At 35.7% G+C, this 24,194-nt stretch overlaps 1 protein-coding gene across 4 annotated transcripts in view; it reads left to right on the forward strand.

Moving 5' to 3' along the window:
• The first annotated feature begins 535 nt into the window (after nt 1–535).
• Nucleotides 536–24,194, forward strand: part of LOC106092133 (allatostatins MIP) — a 79,143-nt gene continuing 55,484 nt past the window's right edge. For 2 of the 4 annotated variants that reach the window (XM_013258905.2, XM_059360439.1), the window contains exon 1: nt 536–639. The gene's annotated coding sequence lies outside the window, so the exon portion shown is untranslated. Of the gene's footprint in view, nt 709–769; nt 862–24,194 lie in introns of those variants that run through there. The other 2 variants (XM_013258906.2, XM_013258908.2) reach the window with 2 other exon arrangements.

Below are 24,194 nucleotides of genomic sequence, written 5' to 3' on the forward strand. Positions count from 1 at the left end.
CACATTAACAACACACACACACCACTATATGCACATATGGACTTTCCACAAGAAGTCAATTTGAAAGACTTACATGCGTGCTATATGGGAATGGAAAGAAAGCAAAAATATAAGAATCTTAACTCTGCGCGATATGTAAGCAACATTGTTGGTTTGTCTCCGATGTCGACTTCCTGTACGCACACAATGGCAGCGAACGAAATAATCTGCATAGAGTTCTCCACGTTTCGTGTATGGATGTAAGTTTGCTTGGGAATGTGTGAGTGTGCACTTCCGCTTGCTGACCCTCAATGTAAAATACTTCGTTAACAGTCGTTTATTTAACTTGTGTGTGTATGGGTATGTGAGTGTTACGAATTGATTCGTGTTTGACTAACGACAACCCCCATCGTCGCAAACGAAGGCACGCCACCAAAGCTACACTTGTTCCAGCGAATGTGCGTTCGTTTGGCGAACTTAATGGCGTATACGTTCTGTTAAGTCCTAATGCGTGTGTAAGTGTTTCACTCAGCGTGAGTGTGACTCTCATCGACGGCAATTGCGGTATAAATAAATGATGCCGCAACCGTTGGAAATCATTTACAGTCAATCAACAGGTTAATTCACATCGTCCGACTAAAGTAGCTGACAACAGAGCGCGTAAGTCTCCAATAACCATAGTGCCAGTGTGTTTGTGTGTGTTGAAGTGCATTGGTAACTGAGAACACAGTACGTATCAGTGTGGTGTGTGACTATTGCAAACGAATAAAATAAATGCAACAAGTGCATGGGGGCGAGTGGCGCATCGCCGGTCTAGCATAGCAATTTAAACCTGCGCGTTAATTAGATTTTATTTACAAATTTTATTATCGTCCCGGACAGGTAAATAGCCCATCGTTGTGGTCAGCATGCAGAGGCCAGTCCTATGCACAAATTCAGACAAACTGTGATAACATTTATTTATCTTCGATGTCCTTGATGTTTATTCCGCTTAAAGTTGTACTGGTAAAAAGAAATATTTTTAAATATTGCAAAAAAAACTGACAAATTCTATGATCTCGTTTTTTGGATTTTGTGATTTACTTTAATGTGGCACAATTTTTTGGGTTTTTGTTATTCTCTTTGAACGAACACTACCACCTGCGATTTGCGTGAAATAATTTCCTTGTTTCGCGAATCCATTAATCAAGTGTAATGTGGCAAGAAATAGTTAAATTGAGCTGCCAAGTCGTAGCAAAAGTGCTAGCAATAACAGAAACTTCACTTTCTTATTTGTGGGTAAGACTAAACATATCTCAATCGCTGTATGACTTTTCTTTGAAGGCTCAATTCAAAAATTGTTTTTAATGTTTTGTCTTGAAAGATTTAAAGCTGCAGTAGATTTATAAGTTATATAAAATGTATTACGGGTTTAAGAACCCGTAATACATTTCATTAATAGTCATTGGAGCATCGATTACACTGGTCCTATGATTTTGTTTTCTCTGTTTTTTTTTATTTCTATCTTAAATGGTGGAGTTTTTACTAAATTTGGCAATAAATTTTCTCCAAAAGCGTTTGGCTTTGCGATATAAGTAAGGAATAATTCACGATTTTACCTAAACTTTTGTACTAAATGATGTTTTGAATTTCGGTATGAATTTTCAAAGAAGATATTGTGTGCTTGATCCATATAGTTTTGCTAGACCCAGAGAAATTTGTTAGTAAAAATAGCAAAAATGGTTTTTTCTTAAAGTTTTTTTTCAATTTGAATCTTTATCTCAGAAAATTGTAATTTTTCCTCTATTTTCGGAGGGAATGTGTAAAATGAATGAATGAATGTGTAAAAGCAAAAATAAGAGAAAAACTGCAATTTTTTGAAAACCAAAAATTCAATTTAAAAAAATTGTAAGAAAAAAAACTAGTAGAGATATCTTAACAATTTTTTTTCTAATTTTGTGGATAAAATTATTCTCAAAAAGACAATAATGAACAGAATATAAAATTTTTCACAGAAATACCCAAAATATTCATTTTGGCAAAAATTGTTTCCAAATTGGCATTTTTAGTAATTTTGCTGTGGAGGCTATAAATATTGTTCGGTGCAAAATATTTTTTTGCATGTGTTTAAAAAAAAACAAGTATAAGTCCAGTGGGGGATCTGGACTTTGCGTTTTGGGAAATCGAGAGATTTTTTTCAATTATTTTGATGACATTTTTTTGTTTGCGCTCATTTTTGCTCTCAAAATAGTTTTATGATTTCAACAGGTTATTGTTTGTGTCGGTCTATTGATTTTAAATTACAATACTTGTTTTCAATATAATTTTATGCAAACAAACTGAAAACATTAGGCAAAAATAATTGTTAAGTATTTAAAAAAAATGAATGTCGACCAATTTTTATTTTTCTTCGAACTTAATTAAAATCGATAAAATCCGTTTTTCTTGGAAAAGATGTCCGGTAAAAATTGCATCCAACTATTGTCGTATATGCTTCTAATTTTCGTCATGTCTTTATAAGTCCTAAAGCTTTCCTAATTTATTGAAGATAAAATAAGAAAAGGTGATAGTTGTAAACTTTTTTTCTTTCTTTGCCAACTAATTGATGTCAAATGACCTAGCGGCTAGTGTGAGTGCAATATAAAACTGGCTCTCATTGATAAAAGTCTGCTCTAATATTCATTTCACAATTTTGCTGACTAAAGGTGGATATTAAGTTCGTGTTTCACAGTGGAAATTAATATTTTTTACGATTACTTCTATACATGATTTCATTCATAAGAGCATTCCTATTATTTATGATAAAATTTTAATAAAAATGTTATGTTATCAGTGATATTTTTATAGTTTTTCATACAAGAAATCGTGAAAAACATGGGTATTTCACTATGAAACACCTACTTAATACCCACCTTATTGTTAACATCCACTTTGACTCGTCGAATTTTATTAAAGATTTCCGTACATAACACAAAGAGAAGCCATTATCAATCTTTTCAAAAAAAGTTTTCTTGGCAGAAAATCAAAAATTTAAAATGTAAATTTTAAAATGTTTCAAATAATATTCAAATCTACGGTCTATGACAACAGAACTAACAAATTTCTATTAGATTTTTCGTCCCTTAATCACTATGAGTTTCGTATCAATTGCCATGAATTCTGTATTGTAAATTGCGGTTTTATTTGAAATAATTATTTTAAAATGTAAATTAATCTATGTAACTATTCGGGGTTCGATTCTTGGCGAGAATATCAGAACAAATTTTCAGCGTTGGTTTTCCCCTCCTAATGCTGGCAATATTTGTGAGGTACTTTGCCATGTAAAAACTTCTCTCCAACGAGGTGTCGCATGTTCGGACTCGACCCCTTTTCATTGAGCTTAAACTTGTATCGGACCGCACACATTGATATGTGAGAAGTTTGTCCCTGTACTTAGCGGAATGTCCCTGGGCAAAATTTTCAAATTATTCTTCGGAAAAGTTTTTCAGACTTCTTGAGCCTTTAGACTGCAAAATGCTTATCCGATTTGGCTGAAATTTTGCAGGTTGCGCTTTGTTATGACTTCCAACAAATGTGCCAAGTATGATTAAAATCGGTTCATAACTTAATATAGCTGCCATATAAACCGTTATCCATTTTTCACATGTCGTTTTAGTATGATTTTTAACAGACGTACAAAGTATAGTCTAAGTCGCTTATTATTAAATAAAATAATAAAACGAAAATAAAGATATAGTTCAGAATTATATCTTAGATAATATTTTGTTAAACGTATGTCTTTCGGAACAATTTTTATAAAAAAAATTGGCCAGAAAATTCCATGAAGATTTTGGCTTAGTGAAACTTTTAATAACTTTTCGTTTGAAACAATCACAAAAATTTAATCTTTAGAAAAAATAACATTGCGATTTGGTCTTTAAAAAATTTTTATTAACCTATTAACTTCAAAAAATACCAAAGAATAGAGCTGGCTTAGAAAAATTCTAGCTCGAGTTAGGAAAGAGGTATCGTAATGAAATTTGGTTTAACGTAAAGTGGACGACTGAAATGAGTAATAAAAATTTTACGCGTCATGTTTTGGGGGAAAATTGGCTTGTCTACTGTCGTACAGGGTATTATTACTTAGTGGATTTGTTTGTAACACCCAAAAGGAAGAGAGATAGACCCATTGATAAGTATACCGATTGACCCTGAATCACTTTCTGATTCGATTTAGCTATGTAAATTTGGAAGAAATAATTTTTCATGACTCTCAATATTACTGGTGAATTTCATAGAAATCGGCCCAGATTTAGAAATAGCTGCCATATATGTATATCGACAGATTTTCACGCAAAGAGCTACTGCAAGCGCATTGTTTGACCAATCTTGCCAAAATTTTGCACAACGCTTTCCTCGACGACTACCACATTGTCTGAGAAGTTTGCTCGAAATCGGTTCAGAATTAGATATATTGTAGCTCCTATATATATGTCCATCAGATTTTGGCGATTAGCAATAATGTTGTCATTTGTCAAACGTAGTTATTACAGTTTGAACCTATTTGCTCGCTCTCGGATATATCTCCCACATTGTACTTATAGGGTAGGTGTAGGGTATTATAGAGTCAGCAGCGCCCGACTTTTGTCCTTTCTTATTGGTTTATATTTCAAAAATGGAAAAAAAAAATTCTCATTTATATTCCAAAAATGAAAAACAAAATTCTCAAAACTCATAGGAGTGAGATTTCTGGAATCCATTTTAATGTGTTGTTGCATTTGATGGTTTCTATATTAAACAAATAAATTTATGACAATAATCCTACTTCTTTTGACAGCAGGTGTGACTTAACGCCAAATTATTAAATCTAGCTTTCTTCGCTAAATTATTATTATTTATTTAATTACGGAGACCTAGCACAACAAGATATGAAATCTTATAAGTTACAGTACTAGGTAGCTTCAGGAGATAATACAGTACAGAGGTTTGAGAGAAGATTATTAAAAAAATTTTATATGCTACAATATGACAATATAACAATATAAATTAAAATATTTTTACATTGAGATAAATTACTTATTTAAAATCAGTTGTTTTTAAATATATGATCATTTAAAAAATAACATCAGCTCCTTTTTGAACAGAAATGCGTTGCTTATTAGCTGTATGCTGGTAGGTATATTGTTCCAAAGACGGATGGAGTATATAAAAAATTGTTGTTCTGATCTAGAATATTTATGGCGTATCGGAATAATATTTTTTCGCCGGGTTGATCTCGCAAATTGAAGAATTTCAAATAGATAGTTGGGTTCCCTTGTATATATGATTTTATGAAGAAAAAGTAGACATTTAAATTTAAGGAGGTTGTCAAAGCTCATGTTGAATATTTGATATGAGTAGGATGATATTCTTTCGTGGCGTCTCTTTTTAAATACATATCTTGCAATACTGTTATACGCTATATGTAGCCTTTGTTTGTCGTTGTAATTGCAGTTTGCAAATATTTCAACTCCGTAAAGTAGTACTGGAACCAAGTACGATTTCGCTAATGTCATTCGAATATGTAGCGGAGTTGTGCTTTGAACTGCCCATAAGTTGCGAAGCATCCCATATGTCTTGACGATATTACTTTGAATGTGGTTTGTCCACGTTAGCCTTTCGTTGAAAGTTACACCAAGGTTAGAAGATGTTGAAACAATTCTTATTGGAGTATAATTAATTGTTAATGGGTATTGTGCAAGCAAATCCGATCCATTTTTCGAGATTACCACACACTTTGACTTTGCTGGATTAATTTTTAACTCATTTTTAGTAGCCCAGTCGTTTACACGTTCTAAGTCCTGGTTTAGTCTGTCGACGCATTCAGTTAATTTTGTTAGATGTGTACTTGTATAAAGTTGAACATCATCTGCATAAAGATGAATATTAGTGTTTCGCAAAACACTAGGCAAATCATTTACATATATGCAAAATAACAAGGGGCCAAGTATAGAGCCTTGTGGGACACCACTTTTTGTATTAAGGATATTTGATACCATTCTGTTATGACAGACAGATTGCGATCTGTTGTTTAGATATGATGAAATAAGCCGGCATGCTGGTTTAGAAAAGTAAAACAGTTTCTCTAGTTTCCAAATAAGGATTGAGTGGTTGACTGTATCAAAAGCTTTGCTGTGGTCAAGCAGTACCAGAATTGATAACATGTTGTTGTCCATATTCAATCTCAGATTCTCAATAACATCGGTAAGTGCAGTTATGCAACTCCTTTGGGATCTAAAACCAGACTGTCGCTCCGTTAGTAATTTATTTGTGCATATGTAATTATTAATCTGCTTATGCATTACGCGTTCCAAAACTTTAGATAAATACGGTAAAATTGCAATTGGTCGAAAGTCATTGTTGGACTTTGGAACAGGAATAATTTTCGTGTATTTCCATGAATTAGGAAAGACAGACTTAGTTAGGATTGTATTGAATAAATATGTGAAATAAGGGAGACATTTAGGAAGCAAAATTTTCAAAAATTTAGGAGATAGCTCGTCCATTCCTTCAGCGTTGGAACTTATTGAGAGAAAACATTCCAAGACTTCACTTTGATTAACACATTGAAAGCAGAAGGTAGAGTCTGAAAGGTTATTGACCGAAGATGGTGATATATTTACGAAATTATTGATTGAAGAGTTTGGTGTCAGATTTTGGTGGTTAGCAAACATTTGATTTAAATCCTCAACATTCATGTCCGGAGTGGAAATATTTTTCTTTCCGATGCCAATACTACGAATAACCTTCCATTTTGATCCACTATCTACTGCCGTGGTAAATTTCTGACGATAGTATTCCGTTTTCAATACTTTGATTTTCTCATTGACCTGGCGTCTTGCTTCTTTGAAATTGTTATATAGAATTGTGGTTTTATAATATTTCCAACGTTTATATAGGGTATCTCTTCTTTGAATCAAATTTTTGACTTCGGGGGTAAACCAAGGCTGTTGTTTATGTATACCTTTTATTATTCGCAGGGGTACACAATAGTCATATAGCAAAGAGATGTGATGTTGCATAAAACTAACTTGGTCCTCAACAGATTCATAACCATATATTGCATCCCATGCAATATTGTTAGATAAATCGTTCAACAAGTTGTAGTTAAGTTTTCGAAAATCGCGAATCTGGTATTCTGTTTGATTTTTCTTTAGATTTACATCGTACTTTATAAATAATAAGTCGTGTTTGGAAAATGAGGGTGCAGAAAGTTGATCATACAGAAGAATTTTTTCCCGACAATTAACGAAAATGGCATCAATCAGAGTATTTCCAGTGTGAGAGTAGTGTGTAGGAATTGTGGTATTTACGGAATATAGTCCAAAAGTATTCATGGCATCAGCAAATTTACTTTCAGAAAGTAGATTGCTATTATAATCTCCAGAAATAATTACATCACTATAGAATACTGTGAGTTCTTCAATTGCATCGGTAAAATAGCCAAATGGAACGTTGCGATTTGGTCTGTATACTGTTCCAACAAGAATTTTTTTATTATCAGCACAAAACAACTCCAGGAATAAATATTCCATTGGATTATCATTATTAGATTTAAGTTTTAAATTACATTTAAGTTCATTTCGAAGATACATGCACACACCACCGGCATTGGTTACTCTGTCGGATCGAAAAAGTTTGTAGCCTTGTAGCTCATAGATGGAGTCTGCAATGTCTGAGTGGAACCATGTCTCGGATACACATATAATATCGATATTTGATGAGATGAACGTCTGCCTGAATTCGTCCATTTTGTTGTTTAGACTCTGGGCGTTAATATGAACTATCGACAATCCAGTTTTTTGTTTTGAAAGTACTCTGACCATATTGTAAAGACCGTCATTGGAACAATGGTTAACGTTAAGTGTCAATTAAAAATTTTATTCTGCAACGCATATTAATTTGATAAACAAAGTTAGTAGTAATGGTAAATGAGACTAGACGGTTTATGCAAACTTGATATAGGATCATATGAAGTCTTATGTTTGATATTTTTCTTTGAATTAGGTTTATATACATTTTGTTATTATCTTTATATGATTTGTTGAGGATTAAACAGAGTAACTGCAGTTTAGGATTAGCGAAAGAAATTGTTGAGATGTTCCAGAGAATCAATTCGTACACCTCTATCTTGTTCAGTTTGCTTCACATAAACTAGCCCCCGCAAAGTGAAAGCAGCTGATAATAGTTTTTGTTTTTTATATTTTATTGCGGTTTTATATATTTTATAGTTTTCTTTTGTTAAGTCTTCGTTAACAAACAAGTGGTTATTGCTATCAAAACCACACATGGCAATCGAAAGTTGAGTTTTGTTTTCGCGTCTATACTTCGATATGGTTTTTAATATAAAATTTTTATCATTTGGCGAACACAATTTTACCAAAATAGTACCATCAATTATGTTGCTATTAGAGTTACGAATTCGATGTACGCTTATGACACTAGGAGTTACAATTTTTAGAGAATCACACAGGCATTTAAATATCTCAAAAGTATTTTCATTCTCATATGATGGAATGCCAGTTAATCGTAAGTTACATGATACATTCAAGTTTTCTTGGCGGCATATTTTAAATTTTAGCTCATTTATCTCAGTTTTAAGATCATTTAGACAACTTTGAGATTTTTCCATTTCGTTCACTCTTAGTGTTAGATTATTTAAGTTATTTGATAGCTCAAGAAGTTTATTTTCGAGCGCACCAATGGCATTTGCAACTGCTTCATCGATTTTGGCTGTTATTATTTCAGTCTGTCGAGCAAATTTTTGTTCTATTAATTGAATTAATTTTGGTGATTTATTCTTTGAGGAAGTTGGTGTATTTTCTATTGGATGTTTGTTAATTTTAGGGGTATTAAACACAGATTTTACTGATTTTGTGACTTTTGTACTCATTTTGATGATTAGTTTTATTCGATACTGTTAATGCGTTAAGATTCTGTTCCTACAGGGTTATAGATATGATTGTACTGTGTAAAAACGGCCCGCGGTGCATATGTTAGTTATCAGCTGATGTTTGTTGTGGTGAATATTTATTTATCTTTATTGTTAATCGGTTAACATAAAAGTATAAATGTCCAATGGAAATTTGGCAAATGTTAATAAATGTGATCACTTTTATTAAAAATATCAGCTTAAAATGGACGCTGCCGACGTATCTGCCACAATATTTGCATTCACTAGCAACTTTTGAAACTTTAAATGCTGTTTTTATAGTCGTAAAACTTGGTAAGCAAACACACAGGACAACTCAATCGGAGCTCAAACAAAACACGTTCGCACTTGTTAACAGTTTATTAGTATTGGTAATGGTCATAAGATATAAAGAAAATAATTTTTTTTGTATGGGCTACGGAATAAATTTTTTTTTTCCAAAAATTTTAAAACTCAATATATTTAAAACAAGTAAAAAGGCGTTAAGTTCGGCCGGGCCGAACTTTGGATACCCACCACCTCGGATATATATGTAAACCACATTTCATCAAAATCCGGTGAAAATTGCATACCTTATGTCCCATAGAAGTTTTATCGAAATATGATCTGATTTGAACCAAATACTAATAAGTACAAGTCATTGTTCAATTATGTATAACAAAATATTGGTCTTTTAGTAGCTATATCTAAAAATTAACCGATCTGAACCATATACAACATGGATGTCGAAAAGCCCAACATAAGTCAATGTGTCAAAATTTCAGTTAAATCGGATTATTATGAATGCATCTTTTTTGAGGCCAAAACTTTAAATAAAGATATTGGTCTATATGGCAGCTATATGCAAATCTTGATCAATCTAGACCAAATTGCAGAAATATGTGAAGGGGCTTAACCTAACTCTCCCTCCCAAATTTCTGCAACATCGGACAATAAATGCGCCTTTTATGGGCCCAAAACATTAAATCGAGAGATCGGTCTATATGGCAGCTATATCCAAATTTGAACCAATTAGGGCCAAATTGACGGAGGATGTCGAAGGGCCTAAAACAACTCACTGTCTATAATTTCAGCAAAATCGGATAACAAATGTGGCTTTAATGGGCCTAAGACCATAAATCGTAGGATCGGTCTATATGGCAGCTATATCCAAATCTGGACCACATTGATGGAGGATGTCGAAGGGCCTAAGACAACTTACTCTCCCAAGTTTCAGCAAAATCGGCTAATAAGTGTGGCTTTTATGGGCCTAAGACCCTAAATGGGAGGATCGGTCTATATGGCAGCTATATCCAAATCTGGACCGATCTGGACCAAATTGACGGAGGATGTCGAAGGGCCTAAGACAACTCACTGTCCCAAATTTCAGTAAAATCGGATAATAAAAGTGGCTTTTATGGGCCTAAGACCCCATATCGGAGGATCGGTCTATATGGGGCTATATCAAGATATAGTCCGATATAGCCCATCTTCGAACTTAACCTGCTTATGGACAAAAAAAAGAATCTGTGTAAAGTTTCAGCTCAATATCTCTATTTTTGAAGACTGTAGCGTGATTTCAACAGACAGACGGACAGACGGACGGACATGTCTAGATCGTTTTAGATTTTTAAGCTGATCAAGAATATATATACTTTATTGGGTCGGAAATGGATATTTCGATGTGTTGCAAACGGAATGACGAAATGAAATGAATATACCCCTATCCTTCGGTGGTGGGTATAAAAATTGCTATATCAATTTAAAATGCCTAAATTATGAATATATAAAATTTTATCAAAATCGGACAACGGAATCGAGGGTCAGCGTTATAAGTTAAAATTATGTCTTTAAAAATATGTCATGAAATTTGTCTATAGAAAAAATTTTGAGAAAATGTTATTTGGGACAGATAAGCATAATAAAGAGACCTTAAAAATGTTTATATAAAATGTAGTGTCGCAAAATGCAAAATTTCATTGAAATTTTGGCTTTAAACAAGTAAAAGACGTTAAGTTCGGCCGGGCCGAACTTTGGATACTCACCACCTCGGGTATATATGTAACTCACTTTTCGTCATGGTCCGGTAAAAAGTGCATAATTTATTCCCCCATAGCAGCTTCATCGAAATATGGTTCGATTTGGACCAAATTCGACACGGATATTGAGTGGTCTAATAGGTACAAGTCATTGTTCAATTTTGCTGAACAAAATATTGATCTCTTTGGTAACTATATCAAAATAGAGACAGATCTGAACCATAAACGACACGGATGTCGAAAAGCCTTACATAAGTGTCTGTGCCAAATTTCAGCGAAATCAGATTATAAATGTGCCTTTTATAGGGCCAAGACCTTAAATCGTGAGATCGGTCTATATGAGAGTTATATCCAAATCTGGACCGATCTGAGCAAAATGAAAAAAGGACGTTGAGCAGCCTTACACAACTCACTGTCCCACTTTGTCAGCAAAATCGGATAATAAATGTGGCTTTTATGGGCCTAAGACTTAAAATCGGCCGATCGGTCTAAATGAGGACAATGTCAAGATATAGTCCGATATAGCCCATCTTTGAACTTAGCCTGCATATGGACAAAACAAGAATCTGTGCAAATTTTCAGCTCAATATCTCTATTTTTATATAGTAAGTCCTTTGTTACACGTTCTGTGTGGCATGTGGCACCGTCTTGTTGAAACCACATGTCATGCAAGTCAAGCTCTTGCATTTTGGGCAAAAAAAAGTTGGATATCATCTCACGATAGCTCCCACCATTCACAGTTACGTTACGTTTCGCATCATCTTTGAAAAAGTACTGCCCAATAATGCCACCAGCCCATAAACCGCTCCAAACTGGTACTTTTTCTGTATGCTTTGGTAGCTCTTGCAATGCTTCTGGCTGATCTTTACTCCAAAATAGACAATTCAGCTGATTTACGAACCCATTGAGCCAAAAATGAGCTTCATCGCTGAACACAATGAAGCACGCGTTGAATATCTTAACATCGCACTCATTTTGATAATAAAATTCAATAATTTGCAAGCGTTGTTCGTTTGTAAGACGATTCATGATTAAATTATAGACCAAACTGAAGATGTTTGACAATGAAACAAAACACTGAACGTGCATAGGCTGTTTAAACCAGTATTGCCAAAAAGATAGTAGCTAAAAAGATCACCATTTATATACACTAGACTACCCGTCGTTTGAAGGAGATTTTTGTTTGCAAATAGAGAAACGCATTCCCTCCAATATCTTTCCTTTCGATTTCTTTAAGCAAGATACGAAATATTTTGGCAATCAGTTAACAATAACCCGTGCCGCCATATCGTCAAAATTTGGATATAGTGCAAATAGTGAAAATAGGGTACTACATTTTTTGATATCTGTAGGGGGGCGGACCCTCCCCCTTACCCTAACATTCAGAAACGCCAGATCTTGGAGATGGATGGTGCGATTTAAGCAAAATTTTGTGTGCTTTCATATAGTACCCTAAAAATAAAAATTTGGTATCCAAATTTCGGATGGGGTACCTAGGGGGGCCGCCCCACCCTAAAACCTACCAAACATACATTTAGGCCAATCACGACAATATGGGAGTCAAATGAAAGGTATTTAGGATAAAATAAAACGTATCTGATATCCAATTGTCGGTCCAAGTGTTAGGGGGACCACCCCAACCCCCAAAACACTCCTAAATCTGACACATTTACCGACCATGGCAATATGGGACTCTAATGAACGGTATTTGCGAGTAGAATACGAATCGTATATCGAAATGTGGACCACGTTTCTGGGGGTCCACCCCTTCCCCAAGACACCCCCCAAACAGAACTTATTTACTGATCATGGGAATATGGGGTTTAAATAAAAGGTATTTAAGTGTAGAATTTGAATCTGATATCCAAATATGGGACCAACCCTCTCCCCAAAAACATCTCTCCAAGGGGACAAATTTACGACCATAGGAATATGGGGCTCAAATGAAAGGTGTTTGGGAGTAGACCACGTATCTGATATCAACATTAGGGGCCAACTGTCCAGGGGACGTCCCACCACCATAACAACCCCCAAATAGGACGTATTTGCTCACCAAGACAATTTGGGTCTTAAAGAGAGTGGAACTAAATATTTATAGTTTTAAGAGCCAATACCCCAAACCGGACATATTTGGTGACTTTTGCAATAGGTGGTTTAAATGAGACAAGAAACCGAATTTGATATCCAATTTTGAGGCCAATGGCAATATGGGGTTCAAATAAATGATATATAGTTATATGAGAATAGAGCACGTTGCTGATATATTTTCCGGGCTGAGTGCTTGGGTATCCCACAGAAATCAATTTTTTACTGACCATCGCAATATGGGGCTTAAATAAAGGTATTTGGGAGAAGAATACGAATTTGATATCCAAATGTGGGACCATGTATTAAGGGCATCATTCCTTCCCCAAAACACCCCCCAAAGGGTACAAATTTTTCGAACATGCCAATATGTGGCTCAAATGGCTATTTTGGGGCCATGTGTTTGGGGGACGCCTCATCCTGTAAACTCCCCTAGACCAATGGCAATATGGGGTTTAAATAAATGGTATTTCAAAGAAGAGCACGATGCTTATATTTTTTCAGGGCAAAGTGTCTGGGGGAGCACCTCACCGCCGAAAACACCCCAAACTCAGATATCATGAGAATATCGGGCTGCAATAAAGTATTTTAAGAATGGAGAACACCTTACATCCAAACATAAATTCGTAGACAAATAGAGATTATGTGGGATTCAGATAAATGCACTTATATTGTTAAACTGTTAGTCAAGCGATATACATATACTACTTTCGTAGCATGGTATTTCAGTAAAATCTCTTTAATTGCCGAAAATAAATATTCCAAGAAGACTTTTGTTCAATATAAAGCAAAAGACGGCGCAGCGGAGCGGGCCCGGGCCAGCTAGTTTATTACAAAAATACAAACTGAACCTTGCACCCTACTGTGACTGTGATGAAATGTATAGTTTGACTCAGAAATTCCTCCTGATTCGGCTTAGCCGTGTCCGTCTGCCCTTATATCCCTTCTGTGCTGATAGTCCGTCTGTCGTTTTTTTTTAAATTAAATTGGAGATCGCATTTGTTATCCAATCATCACGAAATTTTGCACAAACGCTGTGAATTTTGATAACAATCGGTTCAGATTAAAGTCGGTTTACATATAGATCTACCGATTTGCATTTATAAGGGTTTAATTTCTATAATCTTAAACCCATCTTAAAGCCTATGGTAAATTTCATCAAAAACAGTTCCGATGTTTCTGCCTGGAAGACATACTTTTTAGATAGATCCTATCGATGAGCTTGGTGTGGTGCCAAACGAAATCGCGAAATCGAGCAAAGCAAAGCACATTTTCTGGCTAACTTTAAAAATAGGGTTTATTGTTTTTATACCCACCACCATAGGATGGTGGAATGCAATATAGTCATTCCGTTTGTAACACCTCGAAATATTGATCTGCGACCCCATATATATATATATATATATATATATATATATATATATATATATATATATATATATACATATATATATATATATATATATATATATATATATATATATATATATATATATATATATATATATATATATATATATATATATATATACATATATATATATATATATATATATACATATATATATATATATATACATATATATATATATATATATTCATATCATGTCCGTCCTTCCTTCTGTCCGCCCGTCTGTCGAAATCACGAAAGCGGTCGAACACGGTCGAGCACAGATACTTCTGGGGATTGCAACTGGGTCATATCGGTTCTGATTTGGATATAGGCCCCATATAAGCCGATTTGACTTTTTGAGCCCCTAAAATTTTCATTCGATTTGACTGAACTTTTATATTTCGGGATTAGAGAACACAAAAACAAATATTAACTATCGAAAATCGCTTTATTGTTTTTCAAAATAATCCCCATTAAGATCTACACACTTTTGCATGCGTTTGAACCAATTGTCGTAACACTTTTGCCACTCTGATTGAGGTATCTCCAAAACATTCATTCTGAAACCATCAACCGCTCATTCAGGGGTCGAAAAACGTTGACCTCTTATTTTATTTTTTACGTACGGGAGTAAAAAGAAGTCATTCAGGGCCAAGTCAGGAATATACGGCGGATGAGTCATCAAATCGATGTTTTGAGTGCTCAAAATGCAATTGTTTCGTAATTGTGGATAATTTTTTTCGATCAATCGACACGAGCTTTTTCTTGAGCGATTGACAAATTGTGTGGGATCCAACGCGAACAAACTTTTTTGACAGTCAAATGTTTATGCAATATGGAATGTATGCTGGTCCCACTAATACCTAAGGTTGTCTCAATCTCACGATAGGTCACATTACGATCTTGCAATATCAGTTGGCGCACAGCATCAATAGATTTTGGAACAGCAACTGATTTTGGACGACCTTCACGCAATTCGCCTTGGAGTGAACTACGACCTCGGTTGAATTCACCATACCATCGATAAACACTTGGAGCTTCATCGCCAAAAATTTAATTTAATTCATCGATGCACTGTTGTTGAGTTAATCCACGTCGAAAGTTGTAAAAAATAGTCGCATGAAAACCTTTACGATTTAATTGCATTTTTTGGGCGAGATGAATCTTTTAAGTTACTGTAAACAATACAAATAGCGCTCGTATGTCAAAACGTTATAACCTCAAAAATGTCAAGCTTTGCGATAGAACAGTCAGTTGGCAGATTCAAGGGTTGTCCAACCCCGAAATATAAAAAGCAACCCTCGTATTGCCGCTATTTAAACCGATCCCCGGTTTTGACTTCTTAAGCCCCTAGAAGCCTTAATTTTCATCCGATTTGGCTGAAATTCGGAACAAAGACTTCTGTTTAGACTTTCAAGATCCATTTCAAGTACGATCCTGGTCAAACAAACTACAAATTGATATAGCCCCCATATAAACGGCTCCCGGCTTTATCTTCTTGAGCCCCTAGAAGCCTAAATTTTCACCTGATTTGGTTGAAATTTTACCCAAAAACGTATCTTATGACTTACAACATCGGTGCCAAGAATTATCGGAATCGGTCAATATGGTGATATAGGCCCCCTAAGTATCCATATCGCGATATGAGTTCTTGAGACAATGGTGGTGGGTACCCAAGATCCGGTCCGGACGAACGTAGCACATTTTTACTTGTTAATGGCTCTCAACAGTAAATGCTAGCAGTAAATTTTCAAGAAATGGGAAAATTGGTTTAGAATTTTTCAGTTCAACTAATATTCATTCAGAACTATGAAATATTGGTGAAGTGATTTCAAATCGGAAATTTTGGAAGAATATCTCCATTCATACACACAAAAATATTATTCGCTGCCTATACCACATTTTGTCCAACTTAATGCTGACAGTTTCACGTATTATTGAACATTTAAACACATTTCTGTTGTGAAAACCAACGTTGCACACTGGGATGAGAAAAATTAGTGGAAATAAGTCCGCCATTTGTAAACCGATAATTGCGAAAATTTTTATTCTAAATAGAGGCAAAATCGAAGCCAAATGAAACAACCAAAATGAAAAGTAGCCCAAAACAAAAAAATTGTTAATCGAATATCTTGGACACAATAAAAAATATCCCACACACTAAATCATGTTGTTTGTAGGGGTTTTCGAGCACTATCTTGCAAATAACGGAATTTTGAAAATCGAACCAAAAATACGCTTTTGACAGCGCGAACAGAAGTTTGTAGGACCGAGATGGCCAACTTTGAAGGCATAGGGGCTGAATAACACTTCATAAAATTTCGTGAAGATATCTTTATCGGTTCACAAAGGCAGCCTTATTATACCCTCCACCATAGGATGGGCGTATACTTATTTCGTCATTCCGTTTGTAACAACTCGAAATATTCGTGTAAGACCCCATAAAGTATATATATATATATTTGATCGTCATGACATTTCAAGTCGATCTAGCCATGTCCGTCCGTCTGTCTGTAGAAAGCACGCTTACTTACGTAGAAGTAAAGCTAGCTCTTAAGCGCGCAATTATTATTCAATTTGCCTGACATTTTCGAGGTGATATTTTTCTATGACTTGTACGGCATGACAAGAACGGTCCATATCGGTCAATAACTTCATATAGCTCATTTGTATTTCAAAAAGTAATTTAAAGAATTTTACAAATGTGATCCAGGTGGAAGGCATATGAGATTCGACCCGGTCGAACTTAGCACGCTTTTACTTGTTTTCAATATTTTTTTCTCCATCCCACTGCTCGTTAGTAATGTAGTTGTTGCCAAGTTTGTGTAATTCCTAGCTTCTTTGGTATTGGAAAGATCTTCGTGAGACATGCTACAGTGGTCGAGTATCCTTCTTGATATACTCTTCCCACTTCATCAGAGTACATCCCAATGAACACAGGTCGTTCAATCTTCTATTAGGTAGATCTTCATACCTTCTACTACCAGGGATATGGAAGTTCCCATCGGCTCTATAAGGTAGAGTGATACAGCGCTTTTTATCAAACAGTGTCTCAGATAATGTGTCGTCCACACTCACTGGAATTTTGGGCATTGTGTCGAACAGTGCTAGTAGCCACTGTAAATTTGCCCATGCACATTCCATTAAGGAACAGGGGCAAACTTCCCACATATCAATGAGTGCTGCCCGATTTAAGTTTAAGCTCAATGATAGGAGGCCTCGTTTTTATAATCGAGTCCAAACGACGTGCAGCAGTGCGACACCTCATTGAGGAGAAGTTTTTACACGGCATAGTACCTCTCAAATGTATCACACATAAGGAGGGGATAGCCAGCGCTGAACAAGTTTTTTTGATGTTCTCGTCTGGATTCGAGCACAAGAGTTCAACGTCATAGGCGGACAAATTAACCTCTGCACTACGGTGGCCTCCAGAGGCATTAGATGCAGCATTAAATTCAGTGCATCCAATGGTGTCGTCTTTATTGCAGCTGTGATGCACAAACAAGCCATCCGGCTCGGTATTGAACAGTAGGTGGATTTTTGAAGTGCCGTATAGTATCATAGACCTGACAACTGCAGTTTATACCCAGTGCAGGACTCTCTCTCTCTCATGTAGGTATATAGGACAAGAGTTGCTTTTCTCGCCCTTTCCAAATTTTTAGATGAAAGTTGGATTTCTTGTCCAGAAAAAAACTCGGGTATTTTGGGCTTTCAGTTAATGGAACATTCTATTCTCCCAAAGAAACAGGGAAATACAGTGAAAATATATTTTGCATTCTATCCCTCATACATTTAACATTACATTACCAATGATAATGTAGGACAACAATTAAACAGTTCAGCATTCGAAACACAAATTAACCTTGCGATGCACAAACAAAGTTTAGTTAGACCATAGTGACTAGTTTCTTCCTATAGGTCCTACGAAGTACATTAATACAAAATTTACCCGTGAACGTTATATTAAGTAACAGCGGGAAAACCTTTCACTTAGCAATGAGTGTTACTCGATTCACGTTTAAGCACAATTATAAGCGACCTGCTTTTAACTGCCGAGACAAAAAGATACCACTTAGTAGAAATTTTAATGCGGATTATCTAGTAGAAAAGCTTGGCACCTTACAAATGTTACCAGCATTAGTAAGGGGATAACCACCCCACGAACATTTTTCACAGGTCTCCACCACATCTTATCTCTGCATAAGCCACTTTTCGATATTATCCACTTTAAAACAAATTTCTGGACTACACTTTTTATAAAATCCAGCATAGAATGGGCGATATGCTATCTTCGTCATTCCGTCTGCAACCCATTGAAATAATGATCTGAAACCTTACAAAAGTAGGCGGTTCTTATTGGGCAGAAGTAGGCGGTCCCAAATGTAGACGACCTATCAAAGAAAATACAACAAATTTGGTTTTAATATTTCTCAGCACAGTCTCCTTTTAGATCGTTTTACTTTTTCCGGCGATTTTGAATAGCTTCGATGCCCTGCTTGTAGTTCGAACTGTCTAGCTCCTTCCACCACTTCGTTAGAGGCAAAACTTTTTCCGCTTAGCCATTTGTTTATATTTGAAAACAAAATATAATTCGGTGGAACTAAATCTGCCCAATAAGGTGTGTGGTGAAGCAATTCGAACTTTAACTCATGGATCGTTGCCATCGCAATGATGGATTTGTGAATGGGGCTGTTTCTGTTATATTGAACGCAAACATGGCACCCATGTTGGGCACAGTTTTCTCATATCAAATGAAATGCCCGCACGCAAAAAATAAAACGTTTGGGACATGTTTTTCTTTACTTTTACAAAAGATTATTAGTTTACTGGGCTATAAGGAAAGAATATGTATTTGAACGCAAAGATCAGTGATGGGCAAAAATATTCACACTAATGCACGTAATTGTGTGCGTACACAAGAAAATAACACCAAGCAGACCCAAGATCTTGCAAATAATTACAATTGTGGGCTCGTCGCTGATATAGACGCACTCTCATACACAACAATTGTTCCTTTGTTTTTTGTCTGACCAAAGTTTTTTGTCAGCATGCTGAGTAGCTCGGTTAAGTGCTAATGGTAAAATCGGAAAGTGACAATTTTTAAAGTTTCGATTTAGGTACTAAAATGCTAGTATGTCCCATGAGAAAAATCATTAGAGCAACAGACAAATGGCTGCCGGGTATAAGAAAACATAGCAGGAGTTTCTAAGGCATTGTTTGGTATTATTTACGCAATAAAGAAATACCCATTCCAAAGTAGGTATTTAAATTTGTAAAAAAAACCCCAAAAGTATTTTTTTACCCACCACCAGGGTGGGTATAAAAATATGGGGTTTACCCATTTTTAATACCCACCACCCAAAGATGGGGGTATATTCATTTTGTCCTTCCGATTGCAGCACGTCGAAATATCCATTTCCGGCCCTATAAAGTATATATATTCTTGATCAGAGTAAAAATCTAAGACGATCTAGCCATGTCCGTCCGTCTGTCTGTTGAAATCACGCTTCAGTCTTTAAAAATAGAGAAACTGAGCTGAAACTTTAAAAAGACTCTTTTTTTGTCCATAGGCAGGTTAAGTTCGAAGATGGGCTATATCTGACTATATCTCGATCTTAAAGTCTTAGGACCATTAAAGCCACTTTTATTATCAGATTTTGCTGACATTTTAAACAGTGTGCTGTGTACGGCTCCTCGACATCCCTGTTCATTACGGCTCAGATCGGTCCAGATTTGGATATAGCTGCCATATAGATTTCCCGATTTAAAAGTGCATTTATTAACCGATTCTACTGAAATTATCCACAATGAAATGCGTTAGCTGTTCTATATACCGATCTCCCGATTTAAAGTTTTAGGGCCATAAAAGGTTAAATTTAGCAAAATGCGATCTGTTAGGCCCTTCGACCTTCGTACTGAGTATAGTCAAGATCGGGCTATATATGGATATAGTTGTCATATTTAGCTATCTCCCGATTTTCTCGAGTTTTGGACCCATAAAAGCACGTGTATTACTCGATTTCGCTGAAACTTTACACAATGGTCTATGTTAGGTTCTTCGATATTCGAGTTCAATATGGTTCAGATCGGTCTATATTTGCATAAAGCTATCATCTACATTCCGATTTAAGTTCTTAGGCTCATAAAAGGTAAATTTTTTAACCGATGAATTTGGTAAAATGGGGTTGTGTTAGACCCTTACATGGCCTTCCTGAATATGGTGGAGATCGGTGGTGTATGTATTTGTCAATAGGGAAGCTTTTGACAGCGGTTTTATTGTCATCAGCATTTTTATTGTGTTCAGCATATAAAATGAGGACAGCAATCAAATTAGTTAAGCGAAATTGTCAGATGTTGAGAAAAAGTGCTAAAGAATACACCAATAATAACCGGTATTCAATACAAATGCAGTGTTGCATTTGAATTTCGTAGGAGATTTGCTGCACATCTCAAATAAGTAGCTTTGCTCACACTGAAAATGTATGGGAAAACTCATTGCAAAACACTAGATTTATGAAATCTCGGGGCCCATATTTTGCACAAATACTTATTATTTGGTCGGGTGGGATTGTAAATGGATAAAATCGATTTATTTTTAACTTCTTGAGCACCTATAGGGCGAAATTTTTAACCAACTTTAATTTAACATTCGTTTCCTAATATGACCTCCAACATCGCTGTCGAGTTTAGTCTGAATCGGTTTATAACCTAATATGTGTAGCTGCCATATAAACCAATCTCCAGATTTAACTTCTTAAACATCTGAAGGTGGCAAAACTTAACCTATTTGGCTGAAATGGTACATGTGATGTAATGTTATGACTTCTTGAGTTTCGCCTAATCGATTCAAAACCTCCCAAAGAAACAGGCCCCCGATTTGACTTCTTCAGCATTTAGATGCTTTACTGTAATCGATTTAGCTGAAATGTTGTCGTGTTCTCTTCTGTCTTCGAACATCAGTGTCGAGCTTGGATTGAATCATATCGAAAAATGTTCCGATTTGAACCAAATACTATAAGTACAAGTCATTGTTCAATTGTGTATAACAAAATATTGGTCTTTTTAGTAGCTATATCTAAAAATAAACCGATCTGAACCATATACGACACGGATGTCGAAAAGCCTAACAAAATCGGATTATAAATATATGGCAGCAATATCCAAATCTGGACCGATATGGGCCAAGTTGCAGATATACGTCGAATAGCCTAACGCAACTTACTGCCCAAGTTTCGGCGTAATCTAACAATTAATGCGCCTTTTATGGGCAAAAAACCTTAAATCGAGAGATCGGTCTATACGGCAGCTATATCCAAATCTGGACCGATCTGGGCCAAATTGAAGAAGTATGTCGAAGGGCCTAACACAACTCTCTGTCTCAAATTTTGGCAGAATCTGACAGTAAATGCGCCTTTAATGGAACTAAGACCCTAAATCGGCGGATCGGTCTATATGGGGGTATATCGTCCGATATATCTCATCTTCGAACTTAACCTGCTTATGGACAAAAAAAGAATCTGTGCAAAGTTTCAGCTCAATATCTCTATTTTTAAAGACTGTAGCGTGATTTCAACAGACAGACGGACGGACATGGCTAGATCGTCTTAGATTTTTACTCTGATCAAGAATATATATACTTTATAGGGTCGGAAATGCATACTTCGATGTGTTGCAAACGGAATGACAAAATTAATATACCCCCATCCTTCAGCGGTGGGTATAAAAACTCAATAATGCCATTCACCGTGTAGCATATACACGCATAAGATTTGGCTCGACCAAAAATATTCATCTACGACGATCTGAGTCGATTTAGCTATGTCCGTCCGTCCATCTGTCGAAATCACGTAGCGGCCGAACGCGTAAACCGAGCCGGTTGACATTTTGGACAGATACTTAATATTGATGTAGGTCATTGGGAATTGAAAATGGGCCATATCGGTTCAGATTTAGATATAGTTCCCGATTTGACTTATCGTACCCCTGGAAGCTGCAGTTTCCGATTTGGCTGAAATTTTGCATGTAGTGTTCTATTATGACTTCCGATAACTGTGCTAAGTACGGTCTAAATCGGTCTATAACCTGAGCCTTGAGCCTCTGGAAGCCGTAATTTTTGTTCGATTTGGCCAAAAATTTTGCTTGTTGTGTTTTGTTGTGGCTTCCAACTACTGTGCCAGGTACGGTCCAAATTGGTCTATAACCTGATATAGGTCCCATGTAAACCGATCGCCTGATTTGACTTCTTGAGCCTGTACAAGCCGCAATTTTTATCCAATTTGACCGAAATTTTGCATGTAGAGTTCTGTTATAACTTTGAACAACTGTGTTAAGGACGGTTTAAATCGGTCTATAACCTGATATAGCTCGCATATAAACCGATCGCCCGATTTGACTTATTGAGCCCTTACAAGCCGCAATTTCCGTCCGATTTGGCTGGAATTTTGTGTGTATTGTTCTGTTATGGCTTCCAACAACTGTGTTAAGTACGGTCTAAATCGGTCTATAACCTGATATAGCTTCCATATAAACCGATCTCCCGATTTGACTTCTTGAGCCCTTACAAGGCCCAATTTTGTCCGATTTGACTGAAATTTAGCATGCTGTGTTCTGTTGAAACTTTGTTCAACTGTGTTAAGTATGGTTTAAATCGGTCTATAACCTGATATATCTCCCATATAAACCGATCTCCCGATTTGACTTCTTGAGTTGTTACAAGCCGCAAATTTTGTCCGATTTGACTGAAATTTTGCATGCGGTGTTCTGCTACGACTTCCGATAACTGTGTCAAATACAGTTCAAATCGGTTCGGTTCCTAGAAGCTTTAATTTTTGCAGGTTTGACAGAAGTTTGGTAGGCAGAATAAAATTATGCTCTTCAACTAAATTTATTTTGTATAAATTTTTAGCAGAATCCATGGTGGTGGGTTTCCAAGATTCGACCCGGCCGAACTTAGCACCCTTTTACTTGTTCTGTTTTAATTTAGAGCTGTATGGTACATATTTTTCCCTCAAAAGATAAGCAGAACATGTACACATGTGTACAACTTTTAATACAGCCGTTATGCAAACCAAATTGCTTAGGAGTTAGCTTCGGTCTCACTAAATGCCATTTCTACTGGTTTTGAATGCAATTTCATTGTTCAATTATTCTCCTAGTCTATTTACAATTTTGGGAGAAATTTGGTGCCTAAGATTAGTGATTGATTCGGAGATGTCTGTATTAATATTTATATAACCAATCGATGTGTTCTTTTTTGTATTGGGAATCCAACTTGCCCCAGCTTTAATTTATTGCTATCTATTTTAAATGAAGGCCATACATTATGTCTGCTAGCGTTCTTTTATTTTGATCTTTAAAATCTTGTCCATAAATTATTATAAAATTGCAGCACTCATTAAGGTGGAGAAGACATTATCCAATTTTAGTCGTAATTGCAACGATGTCATGTTCACTTTTGTGGAATTTGTGGTCAAGATATTATTTTTGCTCGTGTTTTGAAAAGACCGCAGATAAACCACAAACAGGACAAGGGATATTCTGAATAAAAGCAGGCAATTAATGATTGAAAATGTTTTTAGTTAATAAGAAAAATATAAACATGTGTGTCTATTTATATTCATGGCAAATTTGACGTTCATTAATTATAACCTACACCACTACTGTGGTACAGTGTATTATAACGTAGTGCATTTGTTTGTAACACCCACAAGGAAGAGAGCTGGACGCATTGATTAGTATACCGATCGACTCGGAATCATTTTCATATTCGATTTAGCTATGTCCGTCTGTC

The sequence above is a fragment of the Stomoxys calcitrans genome, chromosome 1 (genome assembly GCF_963082655.1).
Source record: "Stomoxys calcitrans chromosome 1, idStoCalc2.1, whole genome shotgun sequence".
Taxonomy (NCBI): domain Eukaryota; kingdom Metazoa; phylum Arthropoda; class Insecta; order Diptera; family Muscidae; genus Stomoxys; species Stomoxys calcitrans.